At 38.5% G+C, this 10,852-nt stretch overlaps 2 pseudogenes; both read left to right on the top strand.

Annotated features, from left to right (window-relative positions):
• The first annotated feature begins 103 nt into the window (after positions 1–103).
• Positions 104–310, top strand: LOC119538841 (annotated as a pseudogene).
• Positions 311–1,898: 1,588 nt separating this feature from the next.
• On the top strand, positions 1,899–10,608 carry LOC119518599 (annotated as a pseudogene).
• Positions 10,609–10,852: the final 244 nt, after the last annotated feature.

Below are 10,852 nucleotides of genomic sequence, written 5' to 3'. Positions count from 1 at the left end.
TTTCAGTGATACTGGCATCTCTTTTGAGAATTGCCTTAAGAGCTAGGGAAAGACAGACTGACCCACTGACGGTCCGACAAGTTGCTCTGTTTTTGTATGCGCCATGTCTGGTTCCTCCAGCGTTGCCACTATGAAGAAAGTGGTTCAGCAGCTCCAGCTGGAGGCTGGGCTCAACCGTGTAAAGGTTTCCCGGGCAGCTGCAGATTTGAAACAGTTCTGTCTGCAGAATGCTTAACGTGATCCCCTTCTGACTAGAGTATCTTCAAGTACAAATCCTTTCAGATCCCAGAAAGTCTGCTCCTTTTTGTAGTAAAATGAATCTTTCAAAGGTTTTCTAAATCACTTTTCATGAATCAGTGAATATTCAAAGGAGGGCTAAATTTGAAGCCTATACAAAACCTTATCCCTGTAGTACAGGTGCCATAGTATACAAATTTCTACTTCTGTCAGTCCTTAACGTCTATCTCTCTGAATTTTCATGAGTTTCTATTTCACGTGGGTAATTACTTTATATACACTGGGAACAGCATACAATAAAATACTTGGTATAAGAGAAAAAAAGAGCTGGGAAGAGACTTTAGTTATGTCAGATATGCCCTTTTTGATCATACATTTTCATATTGGGAGTGCTCCAGAACTTGTTCAGAGTCAAGTATAAAGTTGATACACTAATGCACAGTGCTTTGGTCAGAGAACTTACTAGATTTCTTACATAACTTGTAAACTGGTTATATTTTTACCATTTATTAGGATAGTACTGCATAGTTAACAGTGTTTTAATATCTTTCTCATTTAATTGCCACAACTTTGAAAAACATTACTATTATTATTAATAAACCCTGAGAATTTACCTAAGGTGACAGTCTCCCAAAGTCAATCCTTTGATCTTTATTCTGAAGGCAAAGGAAATGTTACCAAAAAAAAAATCTTTTGAGCAATGCCAGGCATCATTGGAATCAGTCTTCCAAAATAAGTTATGTCAGTGTATAAACATTCTGATATCTTTGATTAAATGACTGACTATTATCTTAAATGACTGAATTCTCATTCCTTTAAGGACATGCCTGATAAATATCTGATATAGTACCAGGATGGCAGGAGTGGGCTTGCTTGTGACCTGAGGTAGTACATAATAACAGCAGGAGGATAGGTGTTGGAGATAGACCTGAGTTCAAATCTTGATTCCTCCATGACACTCAGATTCAGGAAGAAATTGATCTGTGTTTAGTAAATTAAGCATGTGTATGAAATATCTGACATAAACCCTGAAATAAGAACTACATGCTATTAACTTCAGATGTTTTACAATAAAAATGTAAAGAACAACAAGGGGCATTTTTCAAAATAAAGACTACTTGTATAGATAGATAATTTATAATATGTTAGAAATTCTTACTATTTGGGAATGGACTGAATTATTAATGCTTGAAAGTTTATTCCTGATCAGGCCAAGTGATTACATGATAACAAATGAATTGTCTAAATGATCTTATATTTTTGTTTTTCTAGTGCTCTTACAAATGAAACTACTCAAGAAGGTTTAATGATGTTGATGTTTTCTACTTTATGGCTTTGCTTTAAATTTTTATATTATAAATGGAAAGCTTGGATTTTTATTTTTTAATTTATTTATTTTGCAATTTAAGGAGCTTCATTTAAAGAATCTTGAAATATCTTGATATTATTTGGAATAGTTTTCTTTGAGGTAGTGCTTGTTATTAATCATATCTGACTAACAACTGAAAAAGACCCAATATATAGATTTTTTTTACTATTTTTTCTTAACTATTCCATATCTCTTTAGTCTCTCCCCCTACTAATAAACCCCTCTTTCCAATGGCAAATTCCAAGTGAGGTTCCATAAGTCAGGCCTAGTATTTCATAATTCTTTTAGAACTATGGGGAAAAGTTTACATGTACTGTTGTGGTTGCTAAGCTGACAGGATGTGAGTCTGGAGGTGCCCTACCTGTGGAAAAAGTCTTTCCTAGAGATGGAGAGACAGAATCTTCACTGTAATTTTGAGGCTGTAACCAGCCATGACTGAAACAACCGCTCCTGGACTTCCTAGTTCTATGAGCCTGCCTGCCTGCCTTCATTCATTCATTCATTCATTTCACTTAAGCTAGTTCGAGATTCTTAACACTTACAACTAAAAATCTTAACCAATTACATGGAAAATCAGTAAATGTTTAGTGATCTCACTTGGAATTTAAGGAAAGAGTAATACCATTCTTGAATTTAAAAGCTCATTGACGGAGACTGGTGAGCTGTAAGTTTTAGTTACTCCTCCAGGAAAGTAGGTAGAAAGCCAGGAACTGCGTGGACTGGACACCACAGAGCAATCTGTCTTTGGGCATACTTCATACAACACTCATGAAAATGTCGAACTGCTGAGACCAGCGAAATCTGTAACTTTTTGCGGCCAGGGGACCCACGCCCCTCCCTGCCAGGCTCAGTCCCGTGGGAGGAGGGGCTGCCAGCTCCGGGAAGGAGAAGGGAGAACTGCAGTGGTAGCCCTTATCGGAAACCCATTCTACTGATCCATACTCCAACCATAGATAGACTGAGACCAGACACCAGAGAATCTGAGAGCTGCCAGCCCAGCAGAGAGGAGACAGGCATAGAAAAAAAAAAAACAACACGAAAAACTCCAAAATAAAAGCAGAGGATTTTTGGAGTTCTGGTGAACACAGAAAGGGGAAGGGCGGAGCTCAGGCCTTGAGGCGCATATGCAAATCCCGAAGAAAAGCTGATCTCTCTGCCCTATGGACCTTTCCTTAATGGCCCTGGTTGCTTTGTCTATTAGCATTTCAATAACCCATTAGATCTCTGAGGAGGGCCCTTTTTTTTTTTTTTTTTTTTTTAATCCTTTTTTCTTTTTCTAAAACAATTACTCTAAGAAGCCCAATACAGAAAGCTTCAAAGACTTGCAATTTGGGCAGGTCAAGTCAAGAGCAGAACTAAGAGAGCTCTGAGACAAAAGGCAATAATCCAGTGGCTGAGAAAATTCACTAAACACCACAACTTCCCAAGAAAAGGGGGGTGTCCGCTCACAGCCACCATCCTGGTGGACAGGAAACACTCCTGCCCATCGCCAGCCCCATAACCCAGAGCTGCCCCAGACAACCCAGTGTGACGGAAGTGCTTCAAATAACAGGCACACACCACAAAACTGGGCGTGGACATTAGCTTTCCCTGCAACCTCAGCTGATTGTCCCAGAGTTGGGAAGGTGGAGCAGTGTGAATTAACAAAGCCCCATTCAGCCATCATTTGACCAGACTGGGAGCCTCCCTACACAGCCCAGCAGCCCAGAACTGCCCTGGAGGGACGGCACTCACCTGTGACAGCACAGTCATCCCTCAACAGAGGACCCGGGGTGCACAGCCTGGAAGAGGGGACCACTTGCAAATCTCAGGAGCCATACGCCAATACCAAGGACTTGTGGGTCAGTGGCAGAGACAAACTGTGGCAGGACTGAACTGAAGGATTAGACTATTGCAGCAGCTTTAAAACTCCAGGATAACCAGGGAGATTTTATTGTTAGGGCCAACCCCCTCCCCGACTGCCAAGAAACACGCCCCACATACAGGGCAGGCAACACCAACTACACACGCAAGCTTGGTACACCAATTGGGCCCCACAAGACTCACTCCCCCACTCACCAAAAAGGCTAAGCAGGGGAGAACTGGCTTGTGGAGAACAGGTGGCTCGTGGACGCCACCTGCTGGTTAGTTAGAGAAAGTGTACTCCGCAAAGCTGTAGATCTGATAAATTAGAGATAAGGACTTCAATAGGTCTACAAACCCTAAAAGAACCCTATCAAGTTCAGCAAATGCCACGAGGCCAAAAACAACAGAAAATTATAAAGCATATGAAAAAACCAGACGATATGGATAACCCAAGCCCAAGCACCCAAATCAAAAGACCAGAAGAGACACAGCACCTAGAGCAGCTACTCAAAGAAATAAGATGAACAATGAGACCATAGTACGGGAGATAAAGGAAATCAAGAAGACTCTAGAAGAACATAAAGAAGACATTGCAAGACTAAATAAAAAAATGGATGATCTTCTGGAAATTAAAGAAACTGTTGACCAAATTAAAAAGATTCTGGACACTCATAGTACAAGACTAGAGGAAGTTGAACAACGAATCAGTGACCTGGAAGATGACAGAATGGAAAATGAAAGCATAAAAGAAAGAATGGGGAAAAAAATTGAAAAAATCAAAATGGACCTCAGGGATATGATAGATAATATGAAACGTCCAAATATAAGACTCATTGGTGTCCCAGAAGGGGAAGAAAAGGGTAAAGGTCTAGGAAGAGTATTCAAAGAAATTGTTGGGGAAAACTTCCCAAATCTTCTAAACAACATAAATACACAAATCATAAATGCTCAGCGAACACCAAATAGAATAAATCCAAATAAACCCACTCCGAGACATATACTGATCACACTGTCAAACACAGAAGAGAAGGAGCGAGTTCTGAAAGCAGCAAGAGAAAAGCAATTCACCACATACAAAGGAAACAGCATAAGACTAAGTAGTGACTACTCAGCAGCCACCATGGAGGCAAGAAGGCAGTGGCACGATATATTTAAAATTCTGAGTGAGAAAAATTTCCAGCCAAGAATACTTTATCCAGAAAAGCTCTGCTTCAAATTTGAGGGAGAGCTTAAATTTTTCACAGACAAACAAATGCTGAGAGAATTTGCTAACAAGAGACCTGCCCTACTGGAGATACTCAAGGGAGCCCTACAGACAGAGAAACAAAGAAAGGACAGAGAGACTTGGAAAAAGGTTCAGTACTAAAGAGATTCGGTATGGGTACAATAAAGGAAATTAATAGAGAGAGGGAAAAATATGGCAAACATAAACCAAAGGATAAGATGGCCGATTCAAGAAATGCCTTCACGGTTATAACGTTGAATGTAAATGGATTAAACTCCCCAATTAAAAGATATAGATTCGCAGAATGGATCAAAAAAAATGAACCATCAATATGTTGCATACAAGAGACTCATCTTAGACACAGGGACACAAAGAAACTGAAAGTGAAAGGATGGAAAAAAATATTTCATGCAAGCTACAGCCAAAAGAAAGCAGGTGTAGCAATATTAATCTCAGATAAAATAGACTTCAAATGCAGGGATGTTTTGAGAGACAAAGAAGGCCACTACATACTAATAAAAGGGGCAATTCAGCAAGAAGAAATAACAATCGTAAATGTCTATGCACCCAACCAAGGTGCCACAAAATACATGAGAGAAACACTGGCAAAACTAAAGGAAGCAATTGATGTTTCCACAATAATTGTGAGAGACTTCAACACATCACTCTCTCCTATAGATAGATCAACCAGACAGAAGACCAATAAGGAAATTGAAAACCTAAACAATCTGATAAATGAATTAGATTTAACAGACATATACAGGACATTACATCCCAAATCACCAGGATACACGTACTTTTCTAGTGCTCACGGAACTTTCTCCAGAATAGATCATATGCTGGGACATAAATCAAGCCTCAATAAATTTAAAAAGATTGAAATTATTCAAAGCACATTTTCTGACCACAATGGAATAAAATTAGAAGTCAATAACCATCAGAGACTTAGAAAATTCACAAATACCTGGAGGTTAAACAACACACTCCTAAACAATCAGTGGGTTAAAGAAGAAATAGCAAGAGAAATTGCTAAATATGTAGAGACAAATGAAAATGAGAACACAACATACCAAAACCTATGGGATGCAGCAAAAGCAGTGCTAAGGGGGAAATTTATAGCACTAAACGCATATATTAAAAAGGAAGAAAGAGCCAAAATCAAAGAACTAATGGATCAACTGAAGAAGCTAGAAAATGAACAGCAAACCAATCCTAAACCAAGTACAAGAAAAGAAATAACAAGGATTAAAGCAGAAATAAATGACATAGAGAACAAAAAAACAATAGAGAGGATAAATATCACCAAAAGTTGGTTCTTTGAGAAGATCAACAAGATTGACAAGCCCCTAGCTAGACTGACAAAATCAAAAAGAGAGAAGACCCATATCAACAAAATAATGAATGAAAAAGGTGACATAACTGCAGATCCTGAAGAAATAAAAAAAATTATAAGAGGATATTATGAACAACTGTATGGCAACAAACTGGATAATGTAGAAGAAATGGACAATTTCCTGGAAACATATGAACAACCTAGACTGACCAGAGAAGAAATAGAAGACCTCAACCAACCCATCACAATCAAAGAGATCCAATCAGTCATCAAAAATATTCCCACAAATAAATGCCCAGGGCCAGATGGCTTCACAGGGGAATTCTACCAAACTTTCCAGAAAGAACTGACACCAATCTTACTCAAACTCTTTCAAAACATTGAAGAAAATGGAACACTACCTAACTCATTTTATGAAGCTAACATCAATCTAATACCAAAACCAGGCAAAGATGTTACAAAAAAGGAAAACTACTGGCCAATCTCCCTAATGAATATAGATGCAAAAATCCTCAACAAAATACTTGCAAATCGAATCCAAAGACACATTAAAAAAATCATACACCATGACCAAGTGGGGTTCATTCCAGGCATGCAAGGATGGCTCAACATAAGAAAAACAATCAATGTATTACAACACATTAAAAACTCGAAAGGGAAAAATCAATTGATCATCTCAATAGATGCTGAAAAAGCATTTGACAAAATCCAACATCCGTTTTTGATAAAAACACTTCAAAAGGTAGGAATTGAAGGAAACTTCCTCAACATGATAAAGAGCATATATGAAAAACCCACAGCCAGCATAGTACTCAATGGTGAGAGACTGAAAGCGTTCCCTCTAAGATCAGGAACAAGACAAGGATGCCCGCTGTCACCACTGTTTTTCAACATTGTGCTGGAAGTGCTAGCCAGGGCAATCCGGCAAGACAAAGAAATAAAAGGCATCCAAATTGGAAAAGAAGAAGTAAAACTGTCATTGTTTGCAGATGATATGATCTTATATCTAGAAAAACCTGAGAAATCAACGATACAGCTACTAGAGCTAATAAACAAATTTAGCAAAGTAGCGGGATACAAGATTAATGCACATAAGTCAGGAATGTTTCTATATGCTAGAAATGAACAAACTGAAGAGACACTCAAGAAAAAGATACCATTTTCAATAGCAACTAAAAAAATCAAGTACCTAGGAATAAACTTAACCAAAGATGTAAAGACCTATACAAAGAAAACTACATAACTCTACTAAAAGAAATAGAAGGGGACCTTAAAAGATGGAAAAATATTCCATGTTCATGGATAGGAAGGCTAAATGTCATTAAGATGTCAATTCTACCCAAACTCATCTACAGATTCAATGCAATCCCAATCAAAATTCCAACAACCTACTTTGCAGACTTGGAAAAGCTAGGTATCAAATTTATTTGGAAAGGGAAGATGCCTCGAATTGCTAAAGACACTCTAAAAAAGAAAAACCTAGTGGGAGGACTTACACTCCCTGACTTTGAAGCTTATTATAAAGCCACAGTTGCCAAAACAGCATGGTACTGGCACAAAGATAGACATATAGATCAATGGAATCGAATTGAGAATTCAGAGATAGACCCTCAGATCTATGGCCGACTGATCTTTGATAAGGCCCCCAAAGTCACTGAACTGAGCCATAATGGTCTTTTCAACAAATGGGGCTGGGATAGTAGGATATCCATATCCAAAAGAATGAAAGAGGACCCCTACCTCACCCCCTACACAAAAATTAACTCAAAATGAAACAAAGATCTCAATATAAAAGAAAGTACCATAAAACTCCTAGAAGATAATGTAGGAAAACATCTTCAAGACCTTGTATTAGGCGGCCACTTCCTAGACTTTACACCCAAAGCACAAGCAACAAAAGAGAAAATAGATAAATGGGAACTCCTCAAGCTTAGAAGTTTCTGCACCTCAAAGGAATTTCTCAAAAAGGTAAAGAGGCAGCCAACTCAATGGGAAAAAATTTTTGGAAACCATGTATCTGACAAAAGACTGATATCTTGCATATATAAAGAAATCCTACAACTCAATGACAATAGTACAGACAGCCCAATTATAAAATGGGCAAAAGATATGAAAAGACAGTTCTCTGAAGAGGAAATACAAATGGCCAAGAAACACATGAAAAAATGTTCAGCTTCACTAGCTATTAGAGAGATGCAAATTAAGACCACAATGAGATACCATCTCACACCGGTTAGAATGGCTGCCATTAAACAAACAGGAAACTACAAATGCTGGAGGGGATGTGGAGAAACTGGAACTCTTATTCATTGTTGGTGGGACTGTATAATGGTTCAGCCACTCTGGAATTTAGTCTGGCAGTTCCTTAGAAAACTAGATATAGAGCTACCATTCGATCCAGCGATTGCACTTCTCGGTATATACCCGGAAGATCGGAAAGCAGTGACACGAACAGATATCTGCACGCCAATGTTCATAGCAGCATTATTCACAATTGCCAAGAGATGGAAACAACCCAAATATCCTTCAACAGATGAGTGGATAAATAAAATGTGGTATATACACACGATGGAATACTACGTGGCAGTAAGAAGGAACGATCTCGTGAAACATACGACAACATGGATGAACCTTGAAGACATAATGCTGAGCGAAATAAGCCAGGCACAAAAAGAGAAATATTATATGCTACCACTAATGTGAACTTTGAAAAATGTAAAACAAATGGTTTATAATGTAGAATGTAGGGGAACTAGCAGTAGAGAGCAATTAAGGAAGGGGGAACAATAATCCAAGAAGAACAGATAAGCTATTTAACGTTCTGGGGATGCCCAGAAATGACTATGGTCTGTTAATTTCTGATGGATATAGTAGGAACAAGTTCACGGAAATGTTGCTATATTAGGTAACTTTCTTGGGGTAAAGTAGGAACATGTTGGAAGTTAAACAGTTATCTTAGGTTAGTTGTCTTTTTCTTACTCCCTTGTTATGGTCTCTTTGAAATGTTCTTTTATTGTATGTTTGTTTTCTTTTTAACTTTTTTTTTCATACAGTTGATTTAAAAAAGAAGGGAAAGTGAAAAAAAAAAAACAAAACAGAAAAACAAGGAAAAAAAAAAGATGTAGTGCCCCCTTGAGGAGCCTGTGGAGAATGCAGGGGTATTCGCCTACCCCACCTCCATGGTTGCTAACATGACCACAGACATAGGGGACTGGTGGTTTGATGGGTTGAGCCCTCTACCATAAGTTTTACCCTTGGGAAGACGGTTGCTGCAAAGGAGAGGCTAGGCCTCCCTATATTTGTGCCTAAGAGTCTCCTCCTGAATGCCTCTTTGTTGCTCAGATGTGGCCCTCTCTCTCTGGCTAAGCCAACTTGAAAGGTGAAATCACTGCCCTCCCCCCTACGTGGGATCAGACACCCAGGGGAGTGAATCTCCCTGGCAACGTGGAATATGACTCCCAGGGAGGAATGTAGACCCGGCATCGTGGGACGGAGAACATCTTCTTGACCAAAAGGGGGAAGTGAAAGGAAATGAAATAAGCTTCAGTGGCAGAGAGATTCCAAAACAAGCCGAGAGGTCACTCTGGTGGGCACTCTTACGCACACTTTAGACAACCCTTTTTAGGTTCTAAAGAATTGGGGTAGCTGGTGGTGGATACCTGAAACTATCAAACTACAACCCAGAACCCATGAATCTCGAAGACAGTTGTATAAAAATGTAGCTTATGAGGGGTGACAATGGAATTGGGAAAGCCATAAGGACCACACTCCACTTTGTCTAGTTTATGGATGGATGTGTAGAATAATAGGGGAAGGAAACAAACAGACAAAGGTACCCAGTGTTCTTTTTTACTTCAATTGCTCTTTTTCACTCTAATTATTATTCTTGTTATTTTTGTGTGTGTGCTAATGAAGGTGTCAGGGATTGATTTAGGTGATGAATGTACAACTATGTAATGGTACTGTAAACAATCGAAAGTACAATTTGTTTTGTATGACTGCGTGGTATGTGAATATATCTCAATAAAATGATGATTAAAAAAAAAAAAAAAAAAAAAAGTGAAGGTGTTGTGGAGCCATTGTGGTGAGGACCATGTTGCTGCTAAACATCTGCTCACTGGTACACCTGAGGTTGGGGAAACCATACGAGGCAAAGAACTTGGGTCAGGATCAGGACTAAAATACAGTGACGTGGGTTACTTAGCTAAAGAAGGGCAATTATATGGTGGCTCTGATGAAAAGTACGATTATCCCATTTTAGATGAAGATACAGTTGTTGGTGAGTTAGAAAACCAAATGAAAGAAGGTAGAGGTGTTGATTACCATGGTAGTGATTTCTTCCCTGAAGGCTGGTTTCATACAGTTTTTGTGCTGAAAATAGTGTATTGCACAAATGAATCTAATCAAGGGTTTATAGTGAGAAGAAACTACAAGACAATACTCAGTGTGAAAATTTTCAAGTTCTTTATGAAGAAGCCATAGCATCTTACAGAGAAGAAATAGTGTATACACTGTCCAGCAATAATCCAGAAGAACCAGAATGATAGAAATCAGATACTGAAATGGATTGAACACTGAATTAAAGATCATAGTTCTTGACAAAAAAAGACTGCCACATTAACATCACTCTTGTTACTGTCTCTGCCCACATCATAGAAATTGTCCAAATATCAATAAAACTTTTGTTAAAATTGTGTTGCAGGACCTGCAGGTGGATAGTATAAAGGTTTATTCCTGGGCTTTTTTTTTTTTTCCCCTCCATGAGAAGGCTAAATAATCAAATATAATGAATACAACATTCTTAAGGATTGAAAGATTGTCATCATTTAATGCTTTAGCTGAT

This window comes from Choloepus didactylus, chromosome 1 (assembly GCF_015220235.1).
Source record: "Choloepus didactylus isolate mChoDid1 chromosome 1, mChoDid1.pri, whole genome shotgun sequence".
NCBI classification, from domain to species: domain Eukaryota; kingdom Metazoa; phylum Chordata; class Mammalia; order Pilosa; family Megalonychidae; genus Choloepus; species Choloepus didactylus.
This window is presented reverse-complemented; position numbering and strand designations above follow the sequence as displayed.